The following is a 16,835-nucleotide window of genomic DNA, read 5'->3' on the forward strand; positions in this document are numbered from 1 at the left end:
TTCCTTACCTTTTCTTCTCAAATAGATTTCAAGTGACCATCAGAATCTAACATATTGACACGTAATATATATATATATATATGTGTGTGTGTGTAATAGTATTTATCTTTAATAATTGTTAAGAGATAACCTTTTAACATAGAGTACGTCAGTTCAATAATTTTAATTCCCTCAACAAATTTTCTATCATATGAAGTTGTTGTTCCTTACCTTTTCTTCTCAAATAGATTTCAAGTGACCATCAGAATCAACATATTGACACGTAATATATATATATATATATATATATATATATATATATATATATATGTGTGTGTGTGTGTGTGTGTGTGTGTGTGTGATAGAGGAGGGATCTACTTATTTTAAGAGTAAGTTTTAATAGATTTTCTCTATTAATAATTAAATTAAGTTATTAATAATTAAATTAAGTTTACATATTTTTAAAAAAATTTAAAATCATATGATACCACTAAATTAAGTTCACAATCAATCCAGTCCATCATTCAACTACAAAATAAGCATAGTAAACTCATAACTCACGGTCAATTGGATCGACCTGCTCTGATACCACTAAATGTGACACCCTCTACCTCAATATTAATACACAATAAATGTAAACAATTTTTTTTCTTACTCTTTTGAGTGAATAAAATCTTTCATAGTTAACAACATCTTTCATAGATAAAATAATTGTCTCAAATATCATAAGGTTGAAGATTCACATTCGTAACTCATAAATCATAGAAAGTCATCATGTAAGTATCAAAATTCAAGAAATCATATAAAAGAAAATATAGATTAATTCCAGCAAAGGTGGCAGTGCCTCCTAGTTAGGAATTAATTTATAACTTTCAAATCATGTAATAAAAATAATATGACAAAGATGCATATTTTGGTCTTTTCTCAAGAATGTTCAAAATTACAAAAGAAAAGAAAATTAAAGCTTTTAAAACAATAACATCCCAAAATAAGTCTAGCTAGGCCCGATGTCACATCCTATCAGAGCATGCCCAACTGAAGCCTTAAGCCTCATCACCAACATCCTCATGATGATGATCACCTGCAACATAATTTAAACATATACAAGAACAACAAGGGAGTGAGAAACATCTCACTCGGTTTCAGGTTCAGAAATAAAGGTTAGATAACACACACACGCACAACAAATATAAGTCACATGTAAATAATACACATAAATAATCAATATCACATATATACTCATTTATCATGCTATGATGTCATGGACTCGACTCATAAATGCATGCATGTGGCGCCATAAGGAAGTTTCACAATTCATCACTAGTGACCCTAAGGCACACCTGGTTACATCATTGGTGACCCTAAGGTACACCTTTTTAGCTTGTTACATCACCTGTGACCCTAAGGTACACCTTGTTAGCATGTTACAATTGTGGGTGACCCTAAGGTACACCTTGTTAGCATCACCGGTATGCAGCCTCAGCGGTACACCTGGAGTAATATATGCATATGATGCATGTCATACATTCATTATTTCATTGACTCAACATTTGACTTATTACAGAATTTCATTTAGTACATCATGTCATCATTTTTTATAGTCTCATAATCATAGCTTGTCTCAATAGTCCATTCTTATGTCTCATGTCATTTGTGCATATTTCACATAGTCATGTCATAATTATTCCTCATAAGGTCCGCATAGGAATCCACAGAGATAGTCATGTCATAATTATTCTTCATAAGGTCCGCACAGGAATTCACAGAGAACATTCTTATTCATATTAAAACATTTATTTTTAACATTAGTTACATAATTATTTATTATTTCCAAGAAGAAACAAAGTAGAGCAAACAGAAAATAAAACAGAACAACAGGTAAGGGATTGGGGGCCAATCCGACAATCAAACTATCCAACAATTATCCTCACACCCTCGAGTGAGGTTTCTCACTCCCCCCTTACCTGGATAAGCGGAGCTGAAACTAGAGAAGAATCTCCTCCTCTGGATTTCCTCTTTCTTTCCCTTTCTTTCTTTCTCTTTCTCTCTCTCTCTCTCTCTAAAATTTTTCACCCTTCTCAGATATAATTTTTCACCCCCCATGCCTCCTATTTATAGGCATTCTAGGGTACCCGGAACGGCCCGTACTGAATACGGAACAGCCCGTTCCGGATCCTTCGAATATATGCAAAATTTTCAACTGGAACGACCCGTTCTAAAATCAGAGCGGCCCATTTTTAAAAAGCACAACGGCCCGTTCTAAAATCAGAACGACCTGTTATGGGGTCCATGTTTACACTGATTGACCATAGTTGGAACGGCCCGTTTCCAACTAAGGTTTTTAGGCATTTTTAGAATTCCGGAACGACCCGTTTCCATTTGGGAATGGCCCGTTCTAGAGAAATCAAAATTGGCCTCTTTTCTACTTTGGAGCGGCCTGTTCCACTTTGGGAATGGCCCTTTCTGCTGCTTCAAAAATAGTACATTTTCTTTGTTTGGAACGGCCCGTTCCACTTTTGGAACAGCCCGTTCCGGCGTAAAAAAAATAGAATGTTATAAAAATTTTCACAAACAATTTAAATTATTAAAAATCTGTACAATATTTTATAAAAACCCCTTTTAATTAACTAAAACAACTATAATAAAATAATCTTCATAAATATAAAAATAAATAATAATTAATATTGCATTAGTAAAAATTCGGGGTGTTACATATATATATATATATATATGTGTGTGTGTGTGTGTGTGTGTGTGTGTGTGTGTGTGTGTGTGTGTGTGTGTGTGTGTGTGTGGTAGAGGAAGGATCTACTTATTTTGAGTAAGTTTTAATAGATTTTTTCTATTAATAATTAAATTAAGTTATTAATAAATAAATTAAGTTTACAAATTTTTAAAAAAATTTAAAATCATATGATACTTCTTTATATAGATTAGAATCAATGTATAAAATATTTTTACAATTATTCATCAATTTGAATTAATGAAACGAAGTATCAAATAATTTTAAAATTTTAAAAAAATTATAAACATGATCTATGCGTTAATTTTTTAAAAATTTAATTATTGAATTATTGAAATTTAATATAAAAACTAATTTATTGAATGAAATAAATTTACTAAAAATAAGTAAACTCCTTCCTCATATATGGTGATGTCAAGTGACATCTATATATTTAGCAAAATTTTCCTTTATAGTGTATAACTAGTATTTTAATTTGTACAATGTACAAACATGTTTATTATATATATATATATATATGGTAGAGGAGGGATCTACTTATTTTAAGAGTAAGTGTGACACCCTTACTACCCCAACATATATATTATAATAATAAAAACTTTTTAAATAAATTTTTTCAATTTCGGTAAAAGGGTTCACATGAGAATCTTAAAAATTATCCTTCAATAACCACAATAACAAAAATGAAATGCAAGAGTTTTCAAATTGTTTTCAAAAATAACATTTACAATAAAAACCTATGTTCTAAAAAATCCTTTGCCCCGATGTCACAATATCAGAGCATCCTGACAATTCAACCGTTGGCATTCTAGATACCACTTGTAGCCAGATCTTGAGAAAAGAAAACATCTATATATATAGCACATAAGAAAACACAACATATTATCTCATTATAATTTAATATTCATAAATATTTCAACATATCGTATTTCAATCAATCATGCATTGTCATCACGTCATAATTCTCAATCACACCAATCATCACAAATCTTGCACTTCACACTATGCCAAGGTCACGCTACCCACTTAACAATCTTGGGCCATGCTCACCCCTGATATAACACTGTGCCAAGGTCACGTTATCCCTATCCTAGGGCCGTGCTCACCCCTGACATGTTAACCAAGGTCACGATACCCACGTAACAATCCAGAGCCGTGCTCACCCCTGATATAACGCTGTGCCAAGGTCACGTTACCCCTAACCTAGGGTCGTGCTCACCCCTGACATGTTAACCAAGGTCACGATACTCATGTAACAATCTCGGGTCGTGCTCACCCCTGATATAACATTGTGCCAAGGTCACGTTACTCCTAACCTAGGGCCGTGCTCACCCCTGACATGTTAACCAAGGTCACGATACTCATGTAACAATCTCGGGTCGTGCTCACCCCTGGTCATAGGTGTGAAGAACCACAACCACATCTCATTCACATTCCACACAACATCTCATAGTTCAATTCCATACACATATCAGATAAGTCCAAAATAATGGGTTCATACATCTTAAGTAATTCACATCTAAGTCATCAATTTTTATCAAGTAATATAGCAATAACATTCATAAATTAATATAATACTCAAAGGAATTACCAATTTAATATAATTTCAACAAAAATAGTAAAACCCCTAATTGTTCCAAAACCTAGCTCACAGACACTTTTCTACAATTTCGTTCTGTCTCCCAGATCATCATTCTTACAAATTATTAGCATATTTATAATCCTCAACACATACAGAATCTAATGAGATCATCAATTCCTCAAACAGAAATCATCCAATTTTTCACAACCTAACTAATAGGCACTTTTCTATAATTTCGTTCTCTCTCCTAGAGCATCATTTTTACAAATAAATCATATATTCGTAGTCCTAAATATATACAGAATCAAATAAGACCAATAATTCTCCAAACAGAAATAATTATAAAATTGCTCATAATCCTAAGGGTTCTTCTTCTACCCAATTCTCTTATGTAACTCTACATATAAATAATTCCCTTTTCCCCTGACCTGGATATGTAGAAGTTGAATCTAGATATGTAGAAGCTGAATCTACACTAGATCTGGTTGATCTCCCTCGCTGGGTTCCCCTCAGTCTGAAGCAGAAAGTAGAGGAAAGAAGAGAGAGAGCAAAAGAAAAGAAATAAGAAATGAGAGGTGTGCTTTTTGGGAGTGGCAAACAGCTTTATTTATAGGCATTCTACGCCGGAACGGCCGTTCCGGACCCTTAAACCATGGGTAAAAATCACATCCAGAACGGCCCGTTCCCAAACCAGAACGGCCCGTTCTGGTGTGCATTAATTACTCACAACGGCCATAAATTTGGGAACGCCCCGTTCCAATCCCATTCCCATTTAGGGTTAAAGGCAAAACTAATAGTCCGGAACGGCCCGTTCCAACTTGAGAACGACCCGTTCTGGGCTACTAACTCACACTTTCTCTAGTAGTTTGGAACGGCCTGTTCCAACTCCGAAACAGCCCGTTCTAAGCTACTAAATCACGCACCTTTTGGTAGTTTGGAACGGCCTGTTCCAATTCCGAAACAGCCCGTTCCAAGCTACTAAATCACCCCTATCACCTTTATAAAATTACCAAAATACCCTCAATTAAAATAAAATAAAATTGAAATAAGAAAAATGCGATGTTACAATTCTCCCCTCCTTTAAGAAATTTCGTCCTCGAAATTACCTGAAGCAAATAAAGATGGATATGACGCTTTCAGCTTCTCCTCTAGCTCCCAAGTAGCACTTTCAGGTGTAGCTCCTCCCCAAATAACTTTTTCCAAAGGAATTTCCTTTCCCCTAAGTTGCTTCACCATTCGATCCTCGACTCTCACCGGGGGTAGCTTCCACAGTTAGGTTCTCCTTAACCTCAAGATGATCCGACTCAATCACATGCGAAGGATCATAGATGTATTTCCGAAGTTGGGAAATGTGGAAAACATCATGGAGATTTGACAGATTAGGAGGCAAAGCAATTTGGTAGGCAACACTACCTACTCTTTTTAGAATTTGGAAAGGACCAATAAATCGAGGAGTAAGTTTTCTGGATTTGAATGCCCTGCCAACCCCATTCCACGGAGTGACTTTCAAGAACACATGGTCACCTTCTTGAAATTCCAAGTCCTTCCTTCTCCTGTCAGCATAACTTTTCTGTCTACTCTGAGTTGTCCTCATCCTCTCTTGTATCAATCTAACCTTATCAGTGGTTTGTTGCACAATCTCAGGTCCTAAGATAACATTATCACCATGCTCGCACCAACACAAAGGGGTCCTACATCTCCTATACCATACAAGGCTTCATAAGGTGCCATACCTATATCATAGTGGTAACTATTATTATAGGTAAACTCTATCAAAGGTAAAAGACTATCTCAACTACCCCCTTGGTCCAACACATAGGCTCTAAGAAAATCCTCTAAAGATTGAATAGTCCTCTCAGTCTGACCATCATTTTGAGGGTGGTAAGCTGAACTAAGTCTAAGTTGGGTCCCCAAAGCTCGTTGTAGGCTCTCCCAAAACCTAGCGGTGTGTAGACCCCTAAAATTGTCCGGGTCGGAAATAAAGCTTGAAGACTCTCGAAGACTGAAGGAAGATCAGCCAGAAGGACTCCCGGAAGGCCCTAGGAGGGTTCTCTGTAGGTCTAGAGGTCTTAGAAAAGCTCAAAATAAGGAAGTGGAGGGAATGAAGCCCAATACGGCCGTACTGAACTTAATACGGCCGTATTGAAGCTTCAATACGGCCGCAGTGAACTCAATACGGCGTATTGAAGTTTCTGAAACTTCAATACGGCTGTACTGAAACCAATACGGGCGTATTGAAATTTCTGAATTTCAATACGGCCGTATTGAACTCAATACGACCGTATTGAAGTTCAAAAATTTCAATACGGCCGTATTGCTCCTGTAGGCCGTATTGCGCCTATTCCCTATAAATATGACGTCAATTGGACGTCATTCCACACTTTTTACATAGTTTTAACCCTCTCCTTGAGTATTCTGGGGTTTTTGAGCAGTGTTCTGCCCTAGAAATCACTCGGAGAGTTGATCCGACAAAGTTCTTGAGCCCCGAGCCATTTTGCTTGAGGATCGAACCTAGTCGAAGGGAAATCCTCCGGATTTCCATAGTTAAAAGTTTTTAGGAAGGAGCGAGCGAGCTTGTAGAGCGAGGGAACGCCAAAAAGCTTCCCAGTTTTACTCAATATATAAAAGCACGCTTCAAGAGGTTTCTTCTTAAATCCTTCCTTTTACTGCTTTCTGTGTGCATATTTAAACTGTCATCATGTAGATAGTTAATTTATAATTGCTTAGAATAAATAGGGGTAATTTAGTAATTTTACGCTGTTATTTTAGAAAATAATCTGTCATAGGGAACCCGAAAGGGGCGCTGTGGGGTGCTAACACCTTCCCCACGCGTAACCGACTCCCTTACCCAACTCTGGTTGTAATGGCCAAAGTTGATTTGTAAAATCAATTGCCTTATCCCTTTTTCCAATGTTTTGAGTAAAACATTGGTGGCGACTCCACGAACCCCTCCTTTTGCGAAAACCACTAATCCATGGAGGGTCCCGCTTGGGATTAATATGGATTGGTGAATCATTTAATAAAATTGCTCGTTTGACAAGGTCTCAGTTTGAGAATACGTCATTCTAGCAATCCATATTTTTAAACAAATAAACGAGTCCAACCATCCTTCGCGAATGCCGAAAGCCCGTTTCGGGCCGGTGGCGACAGATGGCGACTCCACTGGGGAAGCCTCGAGAGTCAGTCCCATTTAGTGACAGATTATTTTTAACAAATAATAGTTAAAAATTACTTTATTACCCCTTGCTTGTATGATAACATGCTTTATATATTTGGCTTTAAATAACTGTTGTTTGTTTAAATTTCCGCAATTGTTTGAAATAAAAATTACACACAAACCTTTGCACACAACAGTTCCCTCTATACCCGGGGGCATGAGTGGTAATCCATAGGGAGTGGATGTTAGTACGGCCGGTTGAATGGGTCTATAGGAGCCTACGAGACCGTTGTCGGAAAACATCACTCAAGGTGATAACCATGAACTTGAATCCGACGGTGCGTTGGAACTTTCCATCGACCTACGATGAGAGGAATTGGGTCCCTATAATGGGGGCACCTTGGGGGCCTTTGACCAAGTGAGAACTGTTAGATCCTCCTTGAATATGCACTTTTCTGCAGGAGACCCCTACCTCGTGATTCGCTCGTGACTGTTCGTGGATGAGTGAATTGTTTGCGCATTGATTATGTGACATTGTATGAGCATACATTGCATTATTTAAACATACAACATTCCTTTTTTTTAAATAAGAATAAATGGGAATAAGAATCTTCCATTACATGGTGTTAACATCTACCTTCATCACATTCATATAGGTAGTTTCCCTTTTCACCCAAAAAAATAAATACAAAAAAAATACAAAATACCCAAAAAAAGAAAAAGGGTTATTTATCCAAACCAAGCAATATCATGCATCATCTTAGAAACATCCTAAAAACATGATAATGCTTAGTTGAATAAACACTATGCATGCATATTCAACTTCATCATCTCATATCATGCATATAGATCATGGAGAGATCTAGGAGTTATTCATTTCATACATCTCTCCTAGTATTCCATTAATAAATATTAATAAAAAGAAAGAAATAATCGATGCGTATGTTCAAAGAATGGATCGCACGCCGTTCGTTATCAAGTGTAAGCCAACAACCATGCCAAGCGAGCATACGTCAACTCCGTTGTTGGTAATCAGACAAACAAAGGGGAAGGTCCAACACCATTAAGGATCACAGTTCCAAGGCCTTTCCCTTGCAAATCAAATAAGGCTGTGCCGTGGATATACGACATCCACTCTTCTGCCGACAGCGATATCTCCAACATCGCTGGACTTGGGGGCATAACTAGGAGTGGCAGGATCTACACTCCCGAAGATCTTCATGATAAAGCCCCCAAGAATAAAGAAAAAGAAGAAAAGAAAACCGAGGAAAAAGAATCTGAGGAGGAGACAGACGAGCTGTTAAAGTATATCCGACAGAGCGAGTACTCCATCGAGGATCAACTTCATAAGACGCCAGCAAAGATTACGCTGTCGTCGTTGATCCGAAGCTCCGAACCGCATCGACAAGATCTGTTGAAAGTCTTGAACAAGGCATATGTGTCGCACACTATCTCCCAAGACGAGTTTGAGGGGATTGTTAGTCACATCAAGGCTAATGACCACCTCACCTTCATCGATGAAGAAATCCCCACCGAGGGATCAAACCACAACAAGCCCTTGCACATCTCTATAAAGTGCAAGGAGTATCACATCGCTAAAAGTCTTGGTAGATAATGGATCTTCCTTGAACGTGATGCCAAAAAGAACGTTCGATCAGATGGCAATCAAGGGAGTCCAAATGCGCCCAAGCAACATGATCGTTCGAGCTTTCGACGGCTCTAAAAGAGAAGTGGTGGGAGAAGTCAGTCTTCCAATCCAAATCGGACCCACTATCTTTAACGTCGAATTTCAAATAATGGACATTACTCCTGCATACAGCTGTCTCCTCGGCCGACCTTGGATTCATGATGCGAAAGCTGTACCCTCTACGCTCCACCAGAAAATCAAGTTCATCGTGGGTGACAAACTGGTGACCGTACAAGCTGAAGATGACATACTCATCAGTAAGCCATCCAACATACCTTATGTGGATGCAGCAGAGGAAGCTTTGGAAACCGCCTTCCAAGCATTGGAAATCGCCAATGTTGAAACGTTTCCCCGAGAAATGAAGAAGGTAGCTCATATGCTCACAAAGAACGGATACTTGCCAGGACAAGGATTAGGCAAGTACTCCCAAGGAATCCCGGAGCTACCCATTATCAAGGACAATCCGGGGAAACAAGGGTTAGGATACAACCCTATTAAAGATCAAAGAACGAAGAGGAATCAAGATCCTTCTCGACGTTCTTTAAGCCAGATCTTTAGGAAGGCTGGTTCACAAACGTCAAGGCCAGCTGTCGTCATCAAGTGTCCTTTTCCTTCTAATAGGGATGTGTAAATTCAGTGACTATTAGAGATCACTCCTCGGGGACAGCCCGACCCCCGAGCCTCGATAGGGCACATGTTTCCATCATGATTATAATAAAATCATTCTTCATTAATTCTTTATTGCTTCTTTTCTTGCTTGCAATAAAATTCTAAACCACGTCATTTAACCCTGTTTGAATAAACATAAGTGAGGTTAAAATCGTCTTAATAATCAATAAACCCGCATCATTTTTATGTGGAAGTGTGCATGATAGCTTGGAGCACCTTTTCTTGGCATCAATAAGTGCCATCATGGATAAAAGAAATCCTAAAGATAATAAGCTCGGCAGGAAACCCAAAAAGGGGACTGCGCAAAAATAAGAGCAAAAGACCCGCTAGGAATCCCACAAAAGGGTGACCTAGGCAAAAGTTAGGGTTACAAAAATGAACAAAAAACAAAGGTCCGCTAAAACGCCACAAAAGGGGGTTTTAGGCAAAAATAAGGACAAACAGAAAAACAAAATAAATCCATGATGGTACCATCAAATGAATTCAACAAGGGGCTCAAGAAAAGCTATCCAAGTTGTCAAAAGCACAATCATTAATAAAGATGTGCTTAACTTCATAAGTGTTTAATCAAACAAGCCTAAACACAATAAGCCTACCAATGGCCAGCCATTCTTACAAAATCCATTTTTCAAAAATAAAATAATCCCCTCTAAAACACAAACTTTTGAAAATATATATCCTTTCCTTCTTTTCTCTCTTGTCCCAACGATTTTTGAATAATCTAGTGGAAACATGGAGATATAGTGGTCAATAGGAGGGTTGACACATCTTCTAAAGAAAGGGAAGAATCATTTGGTTGATGACACCAAAATCAAATATGCATCATTCCTCGGTAACAGAAATCGGCAGAGCACAGTCCGTCTGGAGGAATGGCAAAATCCAAACACAAAAACGCATCGGTTAATTCTTTTGAAAAAAGAATCAAATAGAATTAGGTGCATCATACTGCATACATGCATACAGATGATAGGTGTACTGGAAGATCACTTATTCTCTGTTTATTGAAAAAACAAAAAATATATAAACTTCAGAAAAACAATACGCCCGTATCGTGTTCAGTATGCCCGTACCAAAATTAGGGTTATGAACAAATTTTCAATTCAATACGGGCATACTGAAATGAATAACGGCCGTATTGGCAATAACAGAAATCCTCCCTCACATCAATGACAAAATTCCTCCAAGAAGAAGAGGATAGGGGAAGCCATTCATTTTTTCCAAAAAATAAAATAAATTAAACTTGCATTTTGTGCATCGCGCACAATTAATTGCACATTCAAAGACCTCATCATGAGGCAATTGCATAAAATAGAAAAAATAGAAAAATTGCTTGTGTATGACAGCAGCAAACAAAATGCAAAGATTCAGAAAATCAACAGCGTCATACAGAATAACTGAGCCTGGAGAGGCTTGCCGAAAAAAATACTCTCAGAATAACTGAGCCTGGAGAGGCTTGCCGAAAGAATACTCTCAGAATAACTGAGCCTGGAGAGGCTTGCCGAAACAATACTCCCACAGAATAACTGAGCCTGGAGAGGCTTGTCGAAATAATACTCTTTCAGAATAACTGAGCCTGGAGAGGCTTGCCGAAAGAATACTCTCAGAATAACTGAGCCTGGAGAGGCTCGCCGAAATAATACTCCCTCGTCATACAGAATAATTGAGCCTGGAGAGGCTTGTCGAAATAATACTCCTTCAGAATAATTGAGCCTGGAGAGGCTTGCCGAAATAATACTCCTACAAAATAACTGAGCCTGGAGAGGCTCGCCGAAATAATACTCTCTCATAATAACTAAATTTAATTTCTTTAGCACTTTTAATTTCTGTACAGCAAAAGCCAAAAACATAAAAAAGGCAAAATACAGAAAAAGCCGAAAATAAAAAAAGCAAGGATACAGAAAATCCAACAAACAGTTTGAACCGAATAACTAAGCCTGGAGAGGCTTACCAAAATAATACTCCACATCCTCCACAGTATGCAGAATAAATGAGCCTGGAGAGGCTCGCAGAAATAATACTCCCCATAGGGAACCTCAACTCATGCTCTTGGATTCAAAATCCCCAGCAAGAGCTATCAAGCAAGATCGTCAAAATCCCCAATGGAAGTACGATCTCCCAAGCAGAATATCCAAGTCAAAGGACTTAAACTTCCTCAGTGAAGATAGCTCTCCAACTCAAGTGTCGAGTGAGGCTAAGCCTGTAGAGGCTTCCTAAATAATACTCTGGGATACATAAGATCCCCCATTCCCCAATCGCCTACATAAGAGGCACTCCTTCAAACGGAAAAATCATAAAAAGATCAATAATCATTCCCCAAGTGGAATCTGGCTCTCAGCCAATCATTGAACATCAAGGTGATATGCCTAACAGAAGAGGCTAATCAAAATCAACGACAAAATCCCCCAGTGGATAACAGCCTATACAGGGGCAGCAAAATCAGAAAACCAAAAGAGACACCCGAATAAGGATAAACCGGGATACTCCACCAACGTCAAAGGACGTCAGCCAAACATAAGGCATCGTTCAACTCAGAGAGAAAGAGCATCTGTGTCTATACCCCAAGGAGTCAGAAATTCCCCAAGGGTACCAACAATGCAATGCAAGTTGGGGCACAGGAACCTGTGAATGACTGCACATCCCCTAGACGGATCCCTGCGTTATCCAGCCCTCAGTGGCACAAAAATCAAAAACAATCGTCGAAGCAGCATCGTGGACTGCGGAGACAAAATCAACATCCAGAATCCCCAGCGGATAACAGCCTACACAGAGGCAGCAAAAAATCAGAAAATCAAAAAGAGTTACCCGAACAAGGATAACCGGGATACTCCACCAACGTCGAAAGGACGTCAGCCAATCATAAGGCACCGCTCACATCAGAAAGAGCATCTTTGTGTCTGCACCCCAAAGGAATCAGAAATTCCCCAGTGGGCACCAACTACGCAATGAAAAGTTGGGACACAAGAACCTATGAGTAACTGCACATCCCCTAGACGGATCCCTGCGTTATCCAGCCCTCAGTGGCACAAAAATTAAAAAACAACCGTCGAAGCAGCATCGTGGACTGTGGAGACAAAATCATCACAAATCCCTGAAAAGGAGATATTCACGCTACCCCGTCGTCACAAACACGGAGGTATGCAGCTTCCGGCTCGAGCAATGAGCGAAGCTATCTCTGGAAAGAGGGTACTCACCGCCTACCGTTGTCACAAAGGTACTTAGCTTCCGGCTCAAACAAAGAGTGAAGCTAAGCCTGGAGAGGCGGTACTCACAGCTTCCAGCTTGGGCAGCAAGCAAAGCAAAGCCTGGAGAGGCGAAACTCGCACTGCTCACCGTCGTCACAAAGGTGCTTAGTTTCCGGCTCGAACAAAGAGCGAGACTAAGCCTGGAGGGGCGAAACTCACACTGCTACCGTTGTCACAAGGGTACTTAGCTTCCGGCTCGAACAAAGAGTGAAGCTAAGCCTGGAGAGGCGGTACTCATAGCTTCCAGCTTGGGAAACAAGCAAAGCAAAACCTGGAGAGGCTACTCGACAATTTTCCACCGGAAGACGCTACAAGTCAGAAGGTCGGCGCATCACCCGGACAATTGGGTCAACTCCTTTACTTGTCAGCCGGTACACCAAAAGGCCGTCCGACTAAAGTAAAGGGGGGGCAGCTGTAGACCCCTAAAATTGTCCGGGTCGGAAATAAAGCTTGAAGACTCTCGAAGACTGAAGGAAGATCAGCCAGAAGGACTCCCGGAAGGCCCTAGGAGGGTTCTCTGTAGGTCTAGAGGTCTTAGAAAAGCTCAAAATAAGGAAGTGGAGGGAATGAAGCCCAATACGGCCGTACTGAACTTAATACGGCCGTATTGAAGCTTCAATACGGCCGCAGTGAACTCAATACGGCGTATTGAAGTTTCTGAAACTTCAATACGGCCGTACTGAAACCAATACGGGCGTATTGAAATTTCTGAATTTCAATACGGCCGTATTGAACTCAATACGACCGTATTGAAGTTCAAAAATTTCAATACGGCCGTATTGCTCCTGTAGGCCGTATTGCGCCTATTCCCTATAAATATGACGTCAATTGGACGTCATTCCACACTTTTTACATAGTTTTAACCCTCTCCTTGAGTATTCTGGGGTTTTTGAGCAGTGTTCTGCCCTAGAAATCACTCGGAGAGTTGATCCGACAAAGTTCTTGAGCCCCGAGCCATTTTGCTTGAGGATCGAACCTAGTCGAAGGGAAATCCTCCGGATTTCCATAGTTAAAAGTTTTTAGGAAGGAGCGAGCGAGCTTGTAGAGCGAGGGAACGCCAAAAAGCTTCCCAGTTTTACTCAATATATAAAAGCACGCTTCAAGAGGTTTCTTCTTAAATCCTTCCTTTTACTGCTTTCTGTGTGCATATTTAAACTGTCATCATGTAGATAGTTAATTTATAATTGCTTAGAATAAATAGGGGTAATTTAGTAATTTTACGCTGTTATTTTAGAAAATAATTTGTCATAGGGAACCCGAAAGGGGCGCTGTGGGGTGCTAACACCTTCCCCACGCGTAACCGACTCCCTTACCCAACTCTGGTTGTAATGGCCAAAGTTGATTTGTAAAATCAATTGCCTTATCCCTTTTTCCAATGTTTTGAGTAAAACATTGGTGGCGACTCCACGAACCCCTCCTTTTGCGAAAACCACTAATCCATGGAGGGTCTCGCTTGGGATTAATATGGATTGGTGAATCATTTAATAAAATTGCTCGTTTGACAAGGTCTCAGTTTGAGAATACGTCATTCTAGCAATCCATATTTTTAAACAAATAAACGAGTCCAACCATCCTTCGCGAATGCCGAAAGCCCGTTTCGGGCCGGTGGCGACACGGTGAATCTAGGGTCTCTGTCTGAAACTATGCTAGATGGTATCCCATGCAATCTCACAATCTCATCAATATACAGTCTAGCCAATCTCTCTAGAGAATACCTAATGTTAATAGGTAAGAAATGTGCACTCTTAGTCAACCTATCAACTATAACCCAAATGGAATCATGCCATCTCCTAGTCCTAGGCAAAGCAACTACAAAATCCATAGAAATGCTATCCCACTTCCACTCGGGTATACTCAAAGGCTGAAGTAGTCCTGAAGGTTTCTGATGTTCTATCTTAGCCTTCTGCCACACTAAACAGGCACTCACAAATTCAGCTATATCTTTCTTCATCCTAGGCCACCAAAATATATTTCCAAGGTCTTGATACATCTTAGTTGCACCTGGGTGAAAACTAAGCTTGCTCCTATGACCTTCCTCTAGGATCAAACGTCTAAGTGTAGGGTCACTAGGAACGCACACTCGGTCTTTAAATCTTAACACTCCATCTACACCCAAGGTAAGTTCTCCTCCAACACCTTGTCCTATAGCATCACGTCTAGCCACTAGAAATGAATCCACTAACTGTGCTTCTCCAATTTCCCTCAACAACTCACTAGTCACCCGAGTCATACCTAATCTCACACTTCTAGGGGTCACCTCACAAGTCAAACTCAAGTCTCTAAATTGAGCCAAAAGGTCCATCTCCCTAATCATAAGAGAAGACAAATGCAAAGATTTCCTACTTAAAGCATCAGCCACCACATTGGCTTTGCCCGGATGATAACTAAGATTAAAATCATAATCCTTAAGGAACTCTAACCATCTCCTTTGCCTCATATTTAATTCATTTTCGTCAAATAAATACCTAAGACTCTTATGATCACTAAACACCTCAAATTTTGAACCATACAAATAATGTCTCCAAATCTTAAGTGTGAATACCACAGTTGCTAATTGAAGATCATAGGTGGGGTAATTCTTCTAATGTATTTTTAATTGCCTAAATGCATAAGATACGACCTTTCCCTCTTGCATTAACACTCCACCCAAACCCATTTTAGAAGCGTCACAATAAACCACAAAAGTCTTACTAAGGTCAGGCAACACTAAAACAGGTGCACTAGTCAACTTCTCCTTAAGGGCTCAAAAACTATTCTCACATTTACTATCCCATACAAACACAACTCCTTTCCTAGTTAAACTTGTCAAGGGTAATGCTAACTTAGAGAATCCCTCTATGAATCTTCTATAGTATCCAGCCAATCCAAGGAAGCTCCTAATCTCACTAACTGACTTAGGTGTCTCCCATTTAAGCACCGCCTCAACTTTAGATGGATCTATTGCTATACCCCCACTTGAAATCACGTGTCCTAAGAAACTCACCTCCTCTAGCCAAAAGTTACACTTAGACAACTTGGCATAAAGTTGTCTCTCCCTGAGGGTTTGAAGTACTACCTTTAAGTGTTCCTCATGTTCCTCTTTAGTCTTGGAATAAACTAGTATGTCATCTATGAAGACAACCACAAATTTATCCAAGTACGGATGAAAAATTCGGTTCATGTAATCCATAAAAATTGCAGGAGCATTCGTTACACCAAAAGGCATTACTAGATACTCATAATGTCCATAACGAGTCCTAAATGCTGTCTTAGGTACATCCTCACCCTTAACTCTAATTTGATGGTACCCCGATCTAAGATCAATTTTACTAAATACACAAGCACCCACCAACTGGTCCATAAGATCATCTATCCTAGGCAATGGATATTTATTCTTAATGGTCACCTTGTTCAACTGGCGATAATCTACACATAATCTCATGCTACCATCCTTCTTCTTGACTAAGAGTACGGGTGTTCCCCAAGGTGATACACTAGGCCTCACAAACCCCTTCTCCAACAAGTCTTCTATTTGTTTCTTAAGTTCCACTAACTCTACGGGTGACATCCTGTAAGGTGCAATAGAAATAGGTCATGTTCCTAGTACTAAGTCTATGGAAAATTCTACTTCTCTTCTAGGCGGTAAGCTAGACATATCATCAGAGAAGACATCCGAAAAGTCACACACAATAGGCAGTTCATTCACCAAGATATTACTCTCAGAATTCAAAGAAGCTAACAACATGTACACTTGGGCATCCTCTTGCAAAGATACCTTAACTTGGTTGGCAGTCAAA

Source organism: Cajanus cajan, chromosome 3 (assembly GCF_000230855.2).
Source record: "Cajanus cajan strain Asha chromosome 3, NIPB_CcT2T_4, whole genome shotgun sequence".
In the NCBI taxonomy this organism is placed as follows: Eukaryota; Viridiplantae; Streptophyta; class Magnoliopsida; order Fabales; family Fabaceae; genus Cajanus; species Cajanus cajan.